This window comes from Brachycentrus maculatus, unplaced genomic scaffold (genome assembly GCF_059751285.1).
Source record: "Brachycentrus maculatus isolate JH-2025_06_01 unplaced genomic scaffold, ASM5975128v1 h1tg000026l, whole genome shotgun sequence".
Classification (NCBI taxonomy): Eukaryota; Metazoa; Arthropoda; class Insecta; order Trichoptera; family Brachycentridae; genus Brachycentrus; species Brachycentrus maculatus.
The window spans coordinates 2,462,951-2,484,486 of record NW_028280780.1 but is presented as its reverse complement, the minus strand read 5'-3'; the positions used below and the strand labels follow the sequence as shown (position 1 = coordinate 2,484,486).

Here is a 21,536-nt window from a genome sequence, read left to right as displayed (position 1 = left end):
TGGTGGAAGCCTGGGTGTAACAGTCATCAGTAGTAAGGCAAAGGAAAGCCAATTGAGATGGAATGGGCATACAGGACACAGAGAATTTTATCATATTGTGAACCAAGCAATCGCCATGGATGTTCTTCATGTATAAATTTTATTTCACATTTAATAATACTAATAAATTGAAATAATTTATACGGCGCTATTTTCGTGAAAAACTTTATTTTTAAATTTTAAATTTATTTCTTCTATGTATTTATTTTATATTACGTCATGTATACAAACGCTGCAATACATTGCTGTATTAAATTATTTATTTATATTTTGCATTTAAAAGCCTTTCAGGCGTGTGAACCAATAAATAAAATGAATAAATAAATACATCTAGACTCTAGATTCTAGAGGAAGACAAGGAAATAAATTGATGCTTCAGAAAGATAACAGGATTGGAAAGCGTGGCCTAGGTGACGTTGTCAATTATAAAAGGACCTACTACCTTTAGTAAGTAAATAAAACACAAAGTATCTGCGAAAATAACAATAAGAAATTTTAGTAAAATTTTCAAACAAATAATCAAATAAAAATATTTTAAATACTATAAAATTATTTAAAAAATTATAAAACAATAATTTGTACAATAGTACGATTTTGTTTTTGGTTTTTTTTTACAATTTTATGAGGGTTATGACAATTTTCATGTTTTCTGTACCGTAAAATTACATTACATCGAAATTTAATTTATTCTGTTGAACGAGTTTTATAAATCCGGTATTAATTTTCTCTTAACGCCCACGGTATTTACCAAGATATAACGATTATAATATAAGATTATGAATTGATTTTAATTGGTTTTCAATAAGGTATATGGTGCAAACACGTTATTATCAATTTATGTACTATTTATCTAAAAAAAACAACAAATATATAGTTTTTTCCACATTATTTTATTTGACCAGTGACCGGGTTTCATTGTTACTGTTCAAATTTAATATAAATGGAAATTTTTCGTATATCCTCGCCAATTATTTCGACTCCTGACCTGACCATGACCGAATATTCGAAATACAAACTTGGTAATAAAATAATGTTTCGGTAATCAATTTCTGAAAAGAAGAATGTTACACTAGATCTCTCAATTTATCTGAAATACAAAGATAAGCACGTAAATGGACGTTTAAATATAAAAGGGGTACTCGCAAATATATAATTCAGTACACGACTATATTTAGACTATATTGGTTTAAAATATATTAAAAAAAAATTTTTTAATTTTTTTTTCACTCGTATGGATACTATATCATTCAATAAGCCTTTAATTTTCAAAACCCTGTTTATTTCGAAAAAAAAAATTGTCAGTTCGAAAACGGTGTTTCAAGCAAAAAATTCAATTACGTTATATGTTACCTAGGTGTAAAGCAAATAAAATTTAAACAGGATATTGCCATCCCACCTTTAAACCCAATTTACACATATTTTAATGGTTACATTTTTTTGATATTTAATGATACTTTGATCATTATTCTACTCGCTTTTATGCTTCAAAGAGAACTTTCACCTTCACCTGTAAAATATTGTGTAGAAAAGTTTGCTACACTAACACAAATCATTTATCTTAGTGACAGATGACACAACAAATAATTTGTTCATTAGTTCAAATATTTATCTATTGTACCAGTATATTCGTATTCATCGACAAATTTTAGTCTCAAATTGGCTAGTCATTAATAATTATTGATTTATCGTTTTTGATATGAAAAAAGAGTATATTTTTATTATGTAATGATTATAACGATGTTAAAAAATATCACCGATTGGTATTTAACAATCTCGCACAAATAAAAAAAAAGAGTTTAAAAAAATCTCTTGTGCGGAATTTTTGTATGTAATTTGAAACAGGGGCATTTTTAGAAAGGTATTTATATGTTAAGAGTTCTCCTCAAGGACCCTTACCTTCTCCCCTTCTCTCCCTTCTTAAGGGCTTCGTTAGTTTGATCAAATCTCAAATCTACTTAACCCAATCACCAATTAATTAAATATTTTGACACAACCTTCCCCTTTTTTCTTCTTTTCCATTCAACCAGACTAAGCCTTATGATGCCGTGGCTAGGTGTAGCTAATTAAAATAATCTGAAATAATAAAAGAAATGTATATAAATTAATACAAAAAATTAATAGTGACCTGTCAAATGTGTTTTTTACTTCGGCAGATAAAAATATTCATTTTTGGAAAAACAGTATTTTAAGACAATGGCAGCGCCACCTATTAAACGAATAATCAAAAAAACATGCTATTGCATTGTTAAGGCAGACAGCGTGATTTTTGACAGCTGCAAAAATATTGTATAAATTGTGAAATAAAACATATTAGAAATGTGTGCTGTGTCTATTCTTTCTATTTTATTATACCAGAACGAGCCACCATAACGCGTGGTTGCATACAGTTAGTTGGAGAATAAAATATTCATGAATTTCGTGAGAGTAATCAAGGTAGCTTGTACTTTTTCAATTAAGAGTAAATTTTCATATAATTTTTATATTATTTCTTCTTTCATCCCACCATAGATGTCTCCCGTGAAATTGTATTGAATTCAAGCACTTTGTTTCGAATTTGAATAACAAACATAGCTTCCTTTCATTTCACTAATAGATGTCTCTAGTGAAGTTCTAGTAATTCAAGAATAATGTTTCAAAATATGTAGGTTCATAGAAATAGATAATCCAAGAATTTGAGTAGTGTGGTTTTCAATCATGGGTAGAATTGCTGAATGTTACACGTATGTAAAGTGATTAGTTAAATCAGCCTGTGACGGTCGTAAGCCCTGTAAATGCCCAGACTTCCATATTATTTTTCATCTTTGTTGAGATTTCAAGAAAATAATATTAAAAATAACTCCTAATTGGAGATAATCCAGTTTTGTAAACAAGGAATAGGAACACTCAAAATGTTGTATACTAAAATGTTTTAGAGTATTTATCTTGCAAATAAGTATTATTGAGCGAGTAAAAATATTTTAAAATTGTTTTATTTTTTATTATTAAATTTTAACAATTATCGGGTACAAACACAATTTTTGTTTTGAAATAATTTTGTATGTATAAATATCATTGTGTATTAAAATTACTATGCATTTAATAAAAATAATATAAACTCTTTTCACACGAGATACTTAGTGTATTTCTTGAATTTCTCACTTCGAAGATAGGAAGATATTACTAGAAATTGTTTTAATCTAGGAAGTTATATTGTGAATTTTTATTATTGGCAAAGGAAATAACAGCGATGCTTTGAACAGAAGTTTAATTAGGCGTGTCTTCGTGCAGAGCGCTGTACTCGACATTTGTTGTTCATCGTCGGAATAATAATTGTAAATGAAATAATTAAATTAACAACATTAGAACGAACAACAAAAACTATTCATTAGTTATTATTCGTATAAGTGCTGTCTTGACGATCTAATTTATTGATGTTCAAATGATGATGAATTATGGTGTTTTATTGCAAATACAGGAAATGTGTGATTTAGTAAAAATGTAAGGTTTTTTAACCTACTTTTTAAAAAATATTAATTAATTGATTAATTTTCTATATATTAATTGTTACAAAAATTGAGACATATTTTTGGGATGTCTACTTTTTTTGACGATGCACCCAAAATCATACATAATGAATTTTCATATCATATTAAAATAAAAATAATTTTAAAGTTATTTCTACTTTTTTTTTTGGTCGACCAGTAAGCCGGTTTTATCGTTACCACCTTCATTTGACTGGAAAACCAGTCTTATGTTGTCAGTAACAACGAAGCCCGCTCAATGGTCAAATAAAAAATGTAGTAAAATAATATAATTGTTATTTAATAAAATTCGACTAGTTTCGAGAACTAATAACAATGTTGTCATCTAACAAAAACTACTAACTAATCATCATACTACTTTCCCGCAGGGGTAGGCAATGAGTATACAGCGCCAACCAATCTGTCTTTGCACACTATTTTTGCCACTTCACATTCATTCATCTCATCATTGATATCATGCCTAGTTTTCTTCGTCTTTCTCTGCTTCTATTACCAACCATATTAGCCTCATATTTTTTACTATCCTTTCTTCACTCGTTCGATTCATAATTCGAATGATATCATCAATAGGTGAAAATACAGATGAGTTTTTATATTCACCTTTTTGTATTTACATTAATAAACTCAATAGTAGTTTTATACTAGTGTTTATTAAACATTTAAATTAAAATAAAAACGATAACAAGGATTCCATTCAACATTTATTATAATCTATTTATTCTTGTCCGCCTCCGTGGTGTAATGGTCAGCACGATCGGCTACCGTTCTGGAGGTCCTGGGTTCGATTCCCAAGGGGGGTAAATAAATATAAGTGATTTTTTCACTGTAATATTTATTTAATATTACCATGGACTGGTACCTGAAGCGGAGGGCTGATCACCTTTCCTTCATGTGTAAAAACGATCAAGATAACACTGCGTTTATACGATGCAGTGCCCTATGCACCATTCGGGAGCGGATAAGGGTTTTATTTATTTTATTTTATATTCTTAAGTATGAAACAAGAAATAACACTAAAAAGTAAAATTCTAGTTTCATTTCTTAGATATGAAATTTAGCTTAAGTATATAAATGCAAAACTACGCTTTTCTTGATATTGGTATGCGGAATGTGAGCATTGATATGATGTTCAGAATAAGGAACGAAAGAAGATTCCAGATTAACTTTCTAGACGTTATTTGATGACAGTTTGAACATACTAATGTCATCATATTTACATTTGCGGTCAGTAACATCGTTGAAATACGGAATAACTTTAGCGACAATGAATATTTATACTGTAACGTGGTAATATAACAATGTCATTGAAATATTTTCTTGGCTGGAATTTACGTACTTAGGCTACTTACTGCTACTACCATCACCCCGTTTCCCACAGACGTAGGCAGAGAGAATGGGATGCCACACTCTTTTGTCCTAACATACACCTCTAGCTTCTTTCCATCTATTCATACATGCCCTCCGATTATTCGCAAGGGTAGGCAAAGAGAATGTAACGCATACTTTTCTGTCCTAACATACACTCCTAGGATCCGTCACATTCATACATTTAATTATACATGCCTTCGGTTTATATAGATTTTTGACACAACCAGATTTACGGCTCCGATTGATCTGTTCATCTGTTCATCTGTTCATGCCAAGTCTTTTTCGTCCTTCTTTTCGTTCTGTTCCCGCTCACATTCGCCAAATATACTTTCTTAGTCATTCTTTCGTTATCCATTCGTTCCACGTGTCCAACCACCTTAATCAAATTTCCTTATGTTTTCAATGATCCCTAATTTAGCCTTACATTCCATTATAATATTTTCGTTGTTAATTCTGTCATACACGATTTTGCACACATTCGTCTGAGGGAGCGCATTTCAACAGCGTTCGCTCTAATTTCAAACCTTTGCCGGTTATATGTTTTGCTTCTATGTTAGGCAGTAAATTTTAAATTGTGCATATACTCATGTTATTTATATGCATGTAATATACATGTCAGCTGCTAAAAATCCGATGCATTTAATAATTTTTTAGCCAATAAAAGGTATTGATTTTAAATTAGTAATTATATCATACGGCGGAAATATGAAAAATGTAATGTTGTTTTTTAAATTTTTTAATCAATATTGAGAAGCAGATGTTTTTCAGATAAAATGTTGCGTTTCCTATATGAGGTAAGAAAAGTAATTATAAATAAATATCGAAATACATCGAATATACAAAATTTCGATGCATTCCTATTATATTCGATGAATACATGATATTTCCATGAACTTTATAGAATGTTGCAACATTTTTTATTAGATGAAATTATTTCCGTCTTCTTACATTGCTGAACTTTTTTAATAATTTTATAACAGATGCACTTCGAAAAACGTTAAACATTATTTAATTTAAATAATTATTTCACGTTTTTTAACTCCAACATTTTAATGTGTGAATTTGTAAAACTTCCATCTGACTCTCTTTTTTATCTCTCTGTAATTACATATTAATTACATATTAAAAATTATTAATTACATATTAAAAATAATCTGTAATTACATATTAAAAACCTTTCAGCGGAAGCTAAACTGGCAGTGCACAACGGAGTCCTGGTTTCAACTCTAATGTATAGAAGTGAAACATGGAGTTGGCAAAAGAAGGATGAAAGTAGACTGAATGCAGTCGAAATGCGATCTCTCAGAAGAATGTGCGACAAAACGATGTATGATAGATGTACGAATGGTGAAATAAGGAAGGAATGCAAAGCTGAGATATGCATTATCGATAAAATTAAGAAAGGTGTGTTGAGATGGTTTGGACATGTGGAGCGAATGAGTGATGAAAGAACGGTAAAACAAATTTATGAGGCGAAATTTAGCGGGAAAAGAAGCAGAGGAAGACCGAGAAAAACATGTCACGATCAGGTATGCCAAATACTTGAAAGTGGTCAGGTTAGGAGTCGTAACAATCGGCGGGTATGTATGAGGAGATGCATGAACGTGGAAGAGGCGAAGAATGTTTGCAAGGACAGAGTGGTGTGGCGCTCTATTATAAGCGGCGTGATGGTTAGTTAGTTAAAAAAAAAAGAATCAACAAAAAAAGCAAATCGAACTAAACCAAAATGAATTCATTATAAAAATATAAACATGAAGTGCATATTGAAAAGAAAAATACAACACAAAAAAGAATAGTAACATAAATAAAAAAATAATAAAAATTATAAATAAAAAAATTTTGATTTTCATGAGATCGTGTTTAAGTTTAAAAATATAATACAATGTAATAAAAATAAATATCAAGCCACTTATTGAACTTTTTACTATGCAACAGATATTTTAGTTTTTTCTCCATTTGAAAAATATTTAGTTAATTTAAAAAAAAAATTATTAAACAAAACCTTCAAAATGCAAAAACAGCACTTTCTGCCCTGTAGCGGGCAAATATTAAGTTAAAAATATGTCGCTTTTGGTGGGATATAGAACTATTGGGCATTCCGAAATATGCACAACTGAAAATTGTCGATTTTTGATATATGACGTTCTTGAAAGGAGTGAGCGATATATTCAACGTTTAAAAAATAATAATTCAACAACCCTATAATTACAAGGTTAAATACTACGTAATTCTTGACAAACATAATTCTTTTGACCGGATTTTCACTTGGACGATAAAGTTTGATTGCCGATTAAGACATAATAAATGAACGTGATATATCAAACTATACTTTTGCGTTTAATGAACACTTGAACTAGAAATATGTCCTTACCCATTTTTCTTACATCCCACCCTTTCACTGATTACTGGTGTAATTTTTCTTTTCTTCTTAGTAACCTTCTCCAAATTTGTAACACTTTAAATTCCTAATGACTAAATTCACGTAGTTTAATTTACGAACTACTTGTGTTACGTGCGCGTAGCACAAGACAAGAAACGAAAGTTATTTTCTGTAAATAGCTTAACTAAATGGAGTCAATGCATCAACACGATAGTTCCAGTAACTTATGAGAGATTTCCGGTTTGATAAAGAATAACGAGTTTTTAATTTCCATACGGAGCTAATTAATGATTTACGGATATTTGTTTTATTTTGATTTTTAATTTGTAACATAGTAAATCTTACTTGATATCATACCAAATGATCAATCAATCAAACAAGTATTTATAATTCGTAACAGATACACTTAAATTAATGGACAATACAAAACAGTAAATTAATAAGTGCTGAATTTAAATCCATATGTTTTTAATATTTTTTTCTTTCTTTCGCTTTCTTGCACCCTGCTTATAAATGCAAGGTCATGCTACGGGTAAGGGGTTTTTACACTTTTACTTTAATGTTTTCCAGTTTGTATTATGTGGGAGAAGAAAAAGAGAGTAGAGCAGCGTTCAGCCGCTTAACTCCACTACATTTAGCTCCGTAAATATTGGTCATAGTTGTTCTACAATTCCCGGCTCCGACGTCAATCCTCCTTCATTGTAGTTTTTCATCTCCACAACTATACTTTCCAGGTAGTCCATGCACAACTTGGTGACGTCTCTACTTCTTAGCATCTCCTGTGGGTTCAGGGAGTCGATATTGTGAGCATCACACTCCAGTTGGAGAATCCACCTGTTTCACTCAAACATTAGGCAAGATCTCAGTACATGTTCCACAAACTGAGCAGTGGTGCCATCATAATGTTAATATTACTTATTAAATCTATCATTGGATTTTTCACTCTACGGATGAGATGTCTTTTTTTTTAAAAGTGTTTCAACTTGATATGAAACATGTATATAGAAGTCTGAACATCCTAAGCCTGACATTTGGCTGACTTAAGCGATTGCTTTATACACTTGTGTAACGTTCACAATTCTGCCCATTGTTGAATATGCGTATATGTATTTTACTAATTCTTGAAACCTGTATAAATACATAAATGTATAATTGCATAAATGCAATGATCTTAGATTCTCCCGCATGCCGGTGAGGTTTGTGATACATTCATGAATTAAGGTCGATTGCTACGACATTAGTTGAGCAATTTGTGAGTTGTTTATAGATTTGGCGTATAATTTGTAGAACTCCATTTAAAATTATATATCTAATGATAAAATCAAACACTGATATTTTAAGTCTACTAAATTAGTTTGACATTAGTTTGAAAATGCCATAACAAGACAATACAACTGTCGCAAATTTTATTTTTATGGGTTTTTAACAATAATAATAATAATAAAACCCTTATCCGCACCCCAATGGTGCATAGGGCACTGCGTCATATAAACGCAGTGTTATCATGATCGTTTTACTTATGAAGGAAAGGTAATCAGCCCTCCGCTTCAGGTTCCAGTCCATGGTAATATTGAATAAATATTACAGTGAAAAAATCACTTATATTTATTTTTACCCCCCTTGGGAATCGAACCCGGGACCTCCAGAACGGTAGCCGAGCGTGCTGACCATTACACTACGGAGGCGGACAATAAAATACAATTTATCTATTTGACTCCAAAATTTTTATACATTTTATAACATTATTGAAGAATCAATAATATATATATATATATATATATATATATATATATATATATATATATATATATATATATATATATATATATATATATATATATATATATATATATATATATATATATATATATATATATATATATATATATATATATATATATATATATATATATATATATATATATATATATATATATATATTTATTTATATATATATATATACATATATATATATATATATATATATATATATATATATATATATATATATATATATATATATATATATATATATATATATATATATATATATATATATATATATATATATATATATAAATAATATACATATATATATATATATATATATATATATATATATATAAATAAAATAATCATGATTTTTATTTCCTAAGAGGTGTTCGCCAACACTAAAAAAAAACCCAGAGATATGATAGAAGAACTCTTTCATTTTCGATTCAGCCATGTATGCTATATGCAGTTAGTAACGGTCAAACAATTTGCTACTCGATAATGTTGCGGTTGATGAACGAAAAATAAAAAAGCGAAAAATGTGAATACGAAACGGATGTTTGTAGAAACTGAACCAAATTATGCATCATACGTTCATACATACTTTCTTATACGCCCATTAATAGCAATCACTGAATGGAGGCGGTGATCAATTTTGTGCTCGAAGATATTAATCCCATGGTGTTGAAAAAGCCATGGTGCTAATTGAGTTAAATGACTATTATTGACGATAATTTCCCTTAAAAGAAAGCATCCAATCTCACAAATCGCTCACTCCTTTCAAGAACGTCATAAATCAAAAAACTTGATTTATCAGGAGAACGTTTTTAATGTTTGAAAATATAATACAATTTATTGAAAATAAATATCAAGCCACTTATTGAACTTTTTACTGTGTAACACATCTTTTTAGGTAAAACCTGAATGTTTTTTCTCCATTTGAAAAATATTTAGATTATTCAACAAAAATAATTAAACAATACCTTTTCTTCGAAATTCAAAAACAACACTTTTTGCCCTGTAGCGGGTAAATATTAAGTTAAAAATAAGCCTCTTTTGCTGGGATATAGTACATTTTCTGGGCATTCAGAAAACATGCACAGCTGAAAATTGACGATTTTTGATTTATGACGTTCTTGAAAGGAGTGAACGAAATGTGTTTTTATTAATTAATTGCATATGGTGCAAACTAGGTTTTTAGAGACGATATAAAGTTATTTTGTAAATTAAAAGCACTTTTTTTAAAGAGAAATATTTGTGTTTTTATGATAAACACAAATATTTCAATTTCATGTTACTGTAAGTCTAAGCGGCTCATTGTTAGAAATAGGCATTAAATTCTTATAGAATGGATTCGAACCGAGAAACTCTGACTAAGAGTCCGCGACACTAACCACGGGACTACAACCTGACACAATGTAACACTCTCCTTATCATTCATCGTTCACATTGTGTTATACCACTTTAATAAACACTAATTCTTGAATACCGGCTTATGAATAATCATTCCATCATCAGGTCATTAATAAACATATTACGGTCTAAAATTTGTACAAAATTAAAATTTTGAAAGAGAGAAAGAAGACAAATTATAAGATAAATCGTGTTTATTTAAGTGGTATTACACAAAGTGAACGATGAACGATAAGGAGAGTGTTACAATATAAAGAGTTCACGCATTCGTAGAAGTCTTGGTGTAACTGACATCAATAATTCTTCTTCTTCATATTATTACTCATTACTGAGAGTTGTGACCCTTGACGAAGCAAGGACTCTTATCCAGTTATACCTTGACTGCGCTGCACGCAGCGCTCCAACCGCAGAGGTGCCTGCTGCTGCCTTAACTTGATCGGTCCATCGTGTGGGGATTTCTCTCTCCCTCTCTTCCCCTTCATGCTACCGATCACAACCAGTCGTTCCAGGTTATCTTCGAATTGTCCAAAGAACTGACGAATCCGTCGTGTACAGACATTGGCCAGAGTCAGAAGTGAGATAGAAAAAAAGCAATTGAGATAGTATAGGCATATAGGACGTAGAGAACCTGAACATTTTGTAAATCAGACGATCGCAATGGATCTTCCTCGAAAGACATGTAGAGGAAGACCAAAACATTTATGGATGCTACAGAAACATAAAATCAATCTAAAGCATTGCCTAGGTAGCGTTGTATGTGATATAAGGACCTACAACCTGAGGACGAGGAGATCTGATCCCAACAGTTTACAGAATAGCCCGGAAAAAGATATATAATATAAAACCCTTATCCGCACCCCAATGGTGCATAGGGCACTGCTTCATATAAACGCAGTGTTATCTTGATCGTTTAGACATGAAGGAAAGGTGATCAGCCCTCCGCTTCAGGTACCATTCCAGGATAATATTGAATGAATATTGCAGTGAAAAATCACTTAATTTATTACTTATATCCCTGGGAATCGAACTCGGGACCTCCAATATGGCAGCCAAGCGTGCTGACCATTACACTACATATAGGGTGTGCAAACCAGGTTGAGCATAAGGGAACGTTTGTGATTTATTTGAACCCCGAACCCGGGACCTCCAGAACGGTAGCCAAACGTGCTGACCATTACACTACGGAGGTGGACATATACATACATATTAAGATACATATTAAGCTCAGTCTAGGGCGTTAAGGATGTGAAGAAAGCGAGAAATGTAGTCAGAACACAAGATTTCGGCGTTCCATCCTCTCTTCCTACCCCTGCGGAGAAACGGCGTAATGATAATAGTGATAGTAGTATTATGAAGATGTCGCGGTTAATTTCTTAGAAAAAATCAAATATAGTTTTGCGGTTAGAAAACCACAACAAAAACGTAAGTTAAAAGTTTCCATTAGTTTCAAAACATATGTAAGTACTAAATAACATCGGAAGTAATACAGGAACCATTAAATATATTATTGTGTTTATAAAATTCACTTATGTTACCTGAATGTGAGTAAAAAGAAACGTATTATATTTTGCCACAAGACTAGTTCAATTTAATTTCATCGCGGTTAGAAAGCTGTTACGTTTTTACGTTATTAAAAGGCAACCTTTTTTATTTCATAATTTTGATATTACCTAATACATTGTCATAACATATTGTTATAATGACGGAAGGCCACTGTGGGAAATGGCCTTAACCACCTAATGCATCTAATCGTACGACAGTCAACTGTTGCGTAATATATTTTTAATATGATTAGAAAGATAATAGCAACTTAGATAATTTATTTATTCAATACAAAAATAATATGAATTATCATAATAGTATTAAAAGTAACAACTGTTTTTTCCGGCACGATTAAGCTATGGGTGTAATACTTGGACATTCATATTTCGTTTCGAAAAATAATACTATCGATAAGTTAATGAAATTTTTTAAAAATAATTATTTAAATTACAAAAAATAATTATATGAATAAAAAATATACGTAGAAAGTGAAACATTTTTTTAATATTTGAGTAGAATTTTTCTCTTTTTGGGAAAACGTTGCACATATTATGTAAAACATTTATAAACATTGTAATAAACATAAATATATTTCGTTGTATAGAATTTTTGGAAAATATTGATTGAGAAACTATAGTATTATCTCGGTTGGAATTACAGGCAAAAGTTGACGATTTTATTATTTAGTGTAGATAAATCCAACTTCAATTTACTAGTTTATAGTCCGACTCCGTGGTGTATTGGTTAACGTGTTTTGCTACCGTGCAGGAGATCGAATCCCAGGGGTGGGGGGGGGGGGTTCAAATAAATATTAGTGATTTTACATTCTCATATTTATTTAATATTACCCTGGACAGGTCCCTGAAGTGCAGGAGTAACGATCATGAAAATATTGCGTCATTACGATGCAGTGCCCGATGCACGTTTAAGGGTTGAAGAATGAAGGATAATTTAATCACGTTAATACATTTTTATGCAAGGTCCTGTGAACAGTGCCTCGAATCTTAATTTGTGGAATATATTCAAATGAATACAAATGAAGTAAACGAAGGAGTCTAGGATGTAGGACTTTACTTTAAAAATAAGGGGGAAAGGATAAGAGAAAAAAAAATAATTAAAAAAAATTAAAATACGTTTTAATTCATGAGTTCGTTCAATCGTTTGAAATCTTTCATCAAACTTTTTTAATCATCATCAAAATCCATTTCTGCATCCATTTATTGTTAATTTAATTTTAAAAATCAAAGTATAATCAAATTTTACTAATGAACGTGTGATGCTACTGTGTTCATGAACTACATATTCTCTCATCTAATGTCATCTTCTGAAACTAAAGAAAATTGTGATCTTGGGCCAAATAAGCCAGATGACCGGTAATGGAGTTATTATCATTGCAACACATTTATAAATTATTAAGCAGAATCGTTGTATTCTTCTTAATGTGGTTGGCATATAACTTTTTTAAGCAAAATTCGTAAAAAAAATAATTAACGCAATTACTTCAAATTTTTCACGGTAATATATTACGTAAAAATATATGTTTTGTACATAAGCAAATTATTAAAAAAATACACTTAAAGTCGTAATTTTCTATATTAAGTATAAAAATATTTATTATAATCAAAATGTGATGTTATATTTAGTTTCATAAAAAAAACCGGTTTGCGGTAATTAAAAAACATTAAATATTTTTAATTTCTGAATCTTCATACTGATATTTTACATGTACATTAAAAAACAATCAAATTAACAGATAGATAATCAATCTGATACAGTAATCTTTGCATGATAATATTTAGTTTTGAATATATTATTGATTAACAGGTAGAAAAAAGGCACAGCAATGAATTTACAAAACTTACTAACAAAATAATAAATATTAATAAATTATTTTATATTTATTCATTCAATGTAACAATAAAACAATATACAAGACCACTTTTTAGTGTATAAACTACTAGTTTTGAGAGCTACAAGTATTTTCATAAGCGAGAGAAAATACAAACTGTTTACTCAAAATAACTAAAATTCTTCTCTCATACATATAAGGATATACTTATGTATAGCTCATACAACGAAAACTATGCGTTTTTTCGGTCAATTTTTTTTCACGAAAATTCACAACTTAATAAATGCAGTTGAAATGCGATCTCTCAGCGTCAAAACAATGTATGATAGATATTCAAATGGTAAAGTAAGGAAATTATACATGGCTGCAATAAGCATAATCGATAAAAATTAAGAAAGGTGCTTAGAGATGATGGTTGGGAGATGCGGAACGAATGGGTGAGGAAAGAAAAGTAAAACGAAATGTATGTGGTGACATATCGCTCATTCCTTTCAACAACGTCATAAATCGAAAATCGTCAATTTTCAGTTGTGCATGTTTGCGGAATGCCCAGAAAATATACTTTATCCCAGATATATTTTTAACTAAATATTTACCCGCTACGGGCAGAAAGTGCTATTTTTGCAGTTTGAAGAAAAGGTATTGTTTAATCATTTGTTTTAAAAATACTAAATATTTTTCAAATGCTGAAAAAACATTCAGGTTTTACCTTAAAAGATCTGTTGTATGGTGAAATATTCAATGAGTGGCTTGAGATTTATTTTTTATAAATTTGATTATATTTTTAAACTTTAAAAACGATCTCCTACAATATCTAGTTTTTTTGATATATGATGTTGTTGAAAGGAGTGAAAAGGGAAACTTGGCATAATCAATGTTTTAAATACTTGAGAGTATGAGGAGACGTATTAATGTGGAAGAGGTTTGCAAAGGCAGAGAAGTGTGGCTTTCTTATCTCTCCACCCATGTGGAAGCTGTGAGACAGTTAGTCAGTTAGTAAATTTAACTAATTAACTATCAACTAACTTAAAGTGATTTTACATGTAAAGAATTGCAAATATTTATGTTATTATCCGTTTATAATAGAGTAGGTAATATCTGTGTCACATTCTGTAATCATTACAACATAATTTGTCAACTGGAATTGTCACGCACGGCAAATAGCAAAGAAAATGTACTGACAGGAAATGTCTTTCCTTCGTTTCGAAATTGTGCACTTTCAATGCATACGTCTTCTACGGTCATATTGACTAATAAAGGATGCATTTGTCGTTAATCTGATTGATTAATAACATATTATATTAAACTATGCATTTACTGGTTCTCAAACTATCAATTAGGTAAACCACGTAAGTGAATTTGTAAATTACAGCTAAATTAGACACATATGTTAATTTGTGATGATCATTTTGTCAATTAATTTCTTGAATTAGTACAAAACATGGTACGAGTCAAAAACATTTATGAAATCTGATGATTTTAGTTTGGCTGTGCCTCTCCAAAAAAAAGACTGAGCTCTTGTGCTTGGAGAGGGACTTACACTCTAGGTTTATTGTTTTATTGGATTAACGGTAAAAATAGTATTTTTCTCTTTTTTATATATTTTTTTAAGATATACTCGTACATGTGATGGGCATTCATTAAAAAGAATTTTTTATCTTCTAATTTTTTTTATTTCTTAAGGGAGTTCATTTAAGTATTTAATTCCTGAATATTTGAAATTTTGTTGAAGTTGTTTAGTATTACATTTTTGAGTAGCAAAATTGCTTAGGATCTCGAAGATAAACTGTTTTTTAATTTCAATTATTTTTCACCCATTAAAAATTGAAAAATTGCTATCCGTCAGCAACTGTCTTTCTACTCTTGCTCTTTGGATCACATTCATGTTGCTGACAATACAGCTCTATGGAATGCGTAGCATTCTACGATGTAGCTACATTTCGATTGAAATTCGTTCAAACCCTTATCCGCACCCCAATGGTGCATAAAGCACTACATCATATAAAAGCAGTGTTATCTTGATCGTTAACACATGAAGAAAAGGTGATCAGCCCTCCGCTTCCGGTACCAGTCCAAGGTAATATTGAATAAGTATAAGAGTGAGAAAATTACTTTTATTTATTTGACCCCCCCTGGAAATCAAACCCGGGACCTCCAGTACGGTAGCTGAGCGTGCTGACCATTACACTACGGAGGCGGACAATTACTCGATTGAATCGATTGAAATTAGTCATTCTTTAAAATATACTTATTATCTTTCTTCTCTGTTTTATTTCTAGCTATCCTCGCGGTATGTTTATGCGAGGATATAGCAGCGGAGCCCCAGGAAGACAGCGGCAAGGATGGTATCATCATGGTGGAGATGGAGACGGAGAGTGACCACGGGAAGCTGAAGAGGCAGACGGCGGAAGGAAGAGTGGTGGGAGGAACTCAGCACTTCCAGTATGGAGCCTCGCCTGGACACTATCTGCTGACAACTAAGGATGCCAGTACAGAGGTAAGACACCTCGCCTTCATATCCTTTATTATATTTAAGGATCATATTGACATAGATGTGGTGCCCTGTGTACCATTGAGTGCCGATAAGGGTCAGAAGACGAAGAAGATTTTGCTGATATTAAAGGGAGTTGAATTAAATTTCTGAACTAATTAACTTTATTATGCCTTTTTATCTGTTAACTACTTCGTCCGGCTCCATAATAAAGTGGTAAGCACAATTCGCTACCGTGTTGGAGGTCCCGGGTTCAACTTTCTGGGGGGCCAAAATGAAATAAAAGTGTTTTTTTTTCACTCTTATATTTATTTAATATTATCTTAGACTGGTACCTGAAGCGTAAAACTGATCATCTTGCCTACATATAATTAACGATCAATTTCACATTGCATCAATTTGATGCAGTGCCCTATGCACCATTGGGTGCAGATATGGGTTAGTAGAAGAATAAGATTTTGCAGATATTAAAAGCACTTTAAATAAATTTCTGAACTATCTAACTGCTTAACTCGGTCTTCCTTTGCTTCTATTACCATCTACATTCGCCTTTTGTTTTGTTTACTATTCTTTCGTCATTTATTATACTAGCAAAAAGTTTTGAAAATATGGAAAAGTAGTTAAGTAAAATATGAAACCATAGTGAATTTAAGACATGTGAGAATATAAATAAGTAGAGTTATCGATTATATAATTAATTAATATCATAATTGTTTTAAAATTTGGTGATAGCTGTTATGTAAGTGCCAAAAAAAATTCAAGTATTTCAGCGCAAAATTCGTTAGTGTTCAATAAAGTTGAATTCCTGTTAGTGTTCAATAAAGTGGAAATTGGGTTGTCTGAAATAACGCGATATAATATAATAATACAAAAACAGCTTTATTGTTTTTATCCAATCTAATTTAATGTCGATAACGAGGAAACCAGGTTACTGGTCAGATAAAGAAAATAAAATAAAATACATATCCTTGTTGTTTTCTTATATCATTTTTTTAAAACTGGCTATGACCAAGAAAATTTTTATTTTTATTTACTATACACATTAAGATTGCCCTCTATGATATTTGTAGCTAATAAAACTATATTTAGTTTTTTTTAATTGATTGTAAATAAATAATTATTTTCACTATTGACTCACGATTTATCAAAGGCTTCGTATAAATTGACCTTGAATTATTACTATCGATAAATTTGTTATTAAACTAATAAAATATAATAACCTTTCGTTTTATGTGAAAGAGATCTGGTATTAGTTTAAAAAAATTATTTTGATGTATTACGTATTGATCAAAATTGAATATAATTATAAATTGGATATGGACCATGTATCATGTATGGAATTAGATTTTTTTTTTCAAAAGCAGTTGAACTTACAAAAAAAGATGTAAGTAAAATATTGATTTTAAACAGAGTTATCTATTACTTTACAATGGAGAACCACAAAATTTATCACAATATTTTGAGTATGTCCAAATTTTTCTTCAGCAATTCTGGATTATTTTCAGGCATCTCTTAGTATGTTAAATAATTCGGGAAAGAATTATGCTTATATATTTTAACTACTTTTAATGATGATGTCGCTGGCGAAGTAACATGCATCAGATCTTTTTAATTTTATCCTAAATACAACTTACGAAAAATTGAGTAACACGTTTGTCAATCATGGGTAGAATGGTGAATGTTACACAGTGTATAAAGTGATCACTCCAGACCAGTTCCTACTCATTATTTTATTCCTTGTTTTCATAAGTACTCGTATACATTTTTAAATCATTTATTGTGCTTTTACTGATAATTTTGTTTTTCCAATTTCTCTTCTTATTCATTAATTTCAAAGACCTTTACTATGGACAAACATTAATCACTATCACTAGTCTGTTTGTGGCCGATTGGAAGATATTGCTTCATAGCAAAAAGCTTACCAATGAATAAAAAATATATAAATAAATAAGTTAGTAAATTATTCAGCTTAAAAGAATTATGAAAATCTCTTAAGCTACATAATAAAACGCATTTGAATTATTATATCATTTTACTATATTATATCATAATAAAATAAGAAAGTGTCAATACCTATTAAACATTGCACCAATATGTTACAAAGTAATTTTAATTCCCCTTTATTAGTGTCAGTGATTTTGATTGACATATCCTATAGCAATATTTTTTTCGTATTTATACCCACACGCGCATTCTCAATTTTTTTACATGCGAGGTTGTACTGTATTTTAATTCTAATATAGTATTTGTGTCAAATTATTCAATTACTCACTCTCAAACATCGTTGAATCAAACACTGCCAGTTCAGTAAATTAAAATATAAATTAATAATTGTTTTAAATACTATGCAATACTTAATTATTTGTTATGCGTATCTCCATTGAGAAGAAGCATCTATTGTTTTTTATACGAATGAAGTATGACCATTTTTTTTAAGTATGAGCATTTTAGAGCCTTCCACCTTGCTGACTTAAATGTTCACTTTTTGCACTTGTATAACGTAAAGATACTTAAAATATAAATCTTGATATATCATTTGTTGGGTGAAAAATCCAGTGTCTGATAAATAATAGGATAATCTATTTCAAAACACTCTCCTTACCATGCATTGTTTACTATGTGTAAAACCACTTTAAAAAAAATGGTACTACAAAAAGTAAACAATGGATAGTAAGGAGAGTGTTTTATAACCATACCACAAAGTTATCAATGCTTTTAATATACAAAATGTAATGTATTTTATGATTTAATTGGAAAATATAATATTTCTCAAAGTTTTTAAATGCGAAATATATCTTGAAGGATTTTTTTAAGAAAAAATGTATTCTGACATATAATTTATGTATTTCACTCTTAAATTACGTGATTAAAATAAATTTATTTATGTAAAACGTATATTTTAACACATTTTAAAGTATACGCGTTCAGGATAATAAGTATATATGGCCATTTATCTAATTTAATATATTATGCACTTATAAATTGACCCTCGACCACAGAAATCATGGCGAAAGGAGGATATTGTGGTTGAGGAATATCATCAATTATTTATATTACTATGTTGGTGCTAATCTGGGAAATATTATGTAACTTATCTCGATAAAGTTTATCTAGATTTTTTAATATGTACCAGTTTATCTTTTGAAATCATAAGGAAGTACTTACAAGTCATAAAAAATAGTACTCCCTAATTAGTTTTTTTTTAAATATATTCCTTCTAAAGTATTGGAGTATAATCGTCCTTAAAATGAACTAAATAATAATTCACTAACCTATCATAACACCCCTTCCTCGCAGAGGTATGTAGGTAAAAATAATATAGCGCCCGCCACACCATACTTTTTTTGCAAATATTTTTGTTTCTTCCACATTCATGTATCTCCTTATACATATCTGCCGATTATTCTAACTCCTGACCTGATAACTTTCAAGCATGTGAAATACTTAATTATGACAACTTTTATTCGGTTTTCCTCTGTTCCTATTTCTGACTAAATGAGCCTCATAAATCTCTATAACTGTTATTTCCTCACTTATTCGCACCACATGTCCGAACCATCTAAACACACCATTCTTTATTGTATCAATAATGATTACCTCAGGCTTGCAATACTGCCTTATTTCACAATTCCAACATCCATCATATGTATCATTTTGCCGCACATTCGTCTATGGGATCGCAATCCAGTATACTTTCTTCCTTCTATTTCCAACTCCATGCGTCACAACCAAACATTAGTGTATGTTACCAAAACTACGTTGTGCACTCCCAGTTACGCTTTCGCTGTAAGGCTTTTATTTTAATTTGCATTTGAAAGTTTATGGTTAAGAAAAAATATTCTATTTAAAAAAAAAACTTATAAAAAGTCGAGGAAACGTTTATTTTATTATGCAATAAACAAATAATATTTCCGGCAGTATTTTTTATAAGCTTGTTAAAGTCTTTATTTCCTTACTGATGATTAGTTCGTTTCCTCAAAAGAACATTTTCTTTGATTCACGCATAAGCAAAATTATATGTACAAACTAATCTCTACATATCACACTGTCTTATTATAATGTAGCAAAAGTGATGACCACTTTTCCTTTACCCGGAAACAATTTTCCTTTGCGTAATTGTATAAATCAGCAGAAAGGAGATAGAAGTAATCTATTGCAGTAAATCGATTATTTATTCAAAGTTATGAATGAATTAGATTGTAAATATATGGTGGATTAATCGTATACGGAAGACTAATGTTATAATGAGAGATAATTACATCCCTAATTTTTACCACTGGAAACATATTACGTGTAATCAAATATACTCGTAGTTAAAAGTTGATATATTCGTAAAATACTTTACTCAAACCAAACATTATCGCTACAGCATCTGTGGATGGTTTTAGAAAGCTTTTATTTAGCAGAGACCCTTTTATTTAGATGTTTGCCAGATCCTAACCGGATTTTATTAATATATTCTGGGAGATGCATGAAAACATAATTTTCAACGAGTTATTTATTGATTCGGCATTAACTTTGTGGAATGACATGATTATTTAATTAAAATTAAACACTTGAATAATCCACTTTATCCAGTTTTATTTTTATTTACGACTAGTTTCGAAAACAACAATTGTTTTCATCTTCTGGTACAAATTTAAACTAACGAGTAATTAATTTTAGTGAGTTATTATTTATATTTTTTAATTAAAAAGAGAAACGTTTTTCACTACAAAATTGTAATATATATAAGAACCTGCGTATTTTTTTTATTTTGTGGTACTTGTATCAAGAAAATGAATATATTTTAAAATTACATATTGACATCTCAACATAGATGAAGAAGAATTTGGAAGTCTAAGTTTTTACTAGGCTTATTACCTGTGATAGGTTAGTTAAGTGATTACTTTACTCAGGTGCAACATTCATCATTCTACCCATGATTGACAACCACACTAATCAAATTTTCGGAAATCCTAGATATATTGATCAATCTCATGACACAGTACATATGAGTTCACAACAGCCATCTATGTGGGTTTGAGAAACATTTTATTGAGCAGAGACCCTTTATGGTAATTTTTATACATGATCCAAACTCCGGATTATTTTCACATAGTAAGAAACGCATTTTTTTATGCACCTTAAAATTTGACTAGTTATTTTTATTCAAAATAT

The 21,536-nt window shown here is 30.2% G+C and overlaps 1 pseudogene across 1 annotated transcript in view; it reads left to right on the top strand.

The window, feature by feature from the left end:
- Window positions 1-21,536, top strand: part of LOC148313040 (uncharacterized) — a 39,876-nt pseudogene that overhangs the window by 9,072 nt on the left and 9,268 nt on the right. Inside the window, exon 3 of the transcript XR_015838493.1 lies at window positions 16,165-16,382. The product of XR_015838493.1 is annotated as an uncharacterized LOC148313040 (transcript). The remainder of the gene's footprint in view (window positions 1-16,164; window positions 16,383-21,536) is intronic.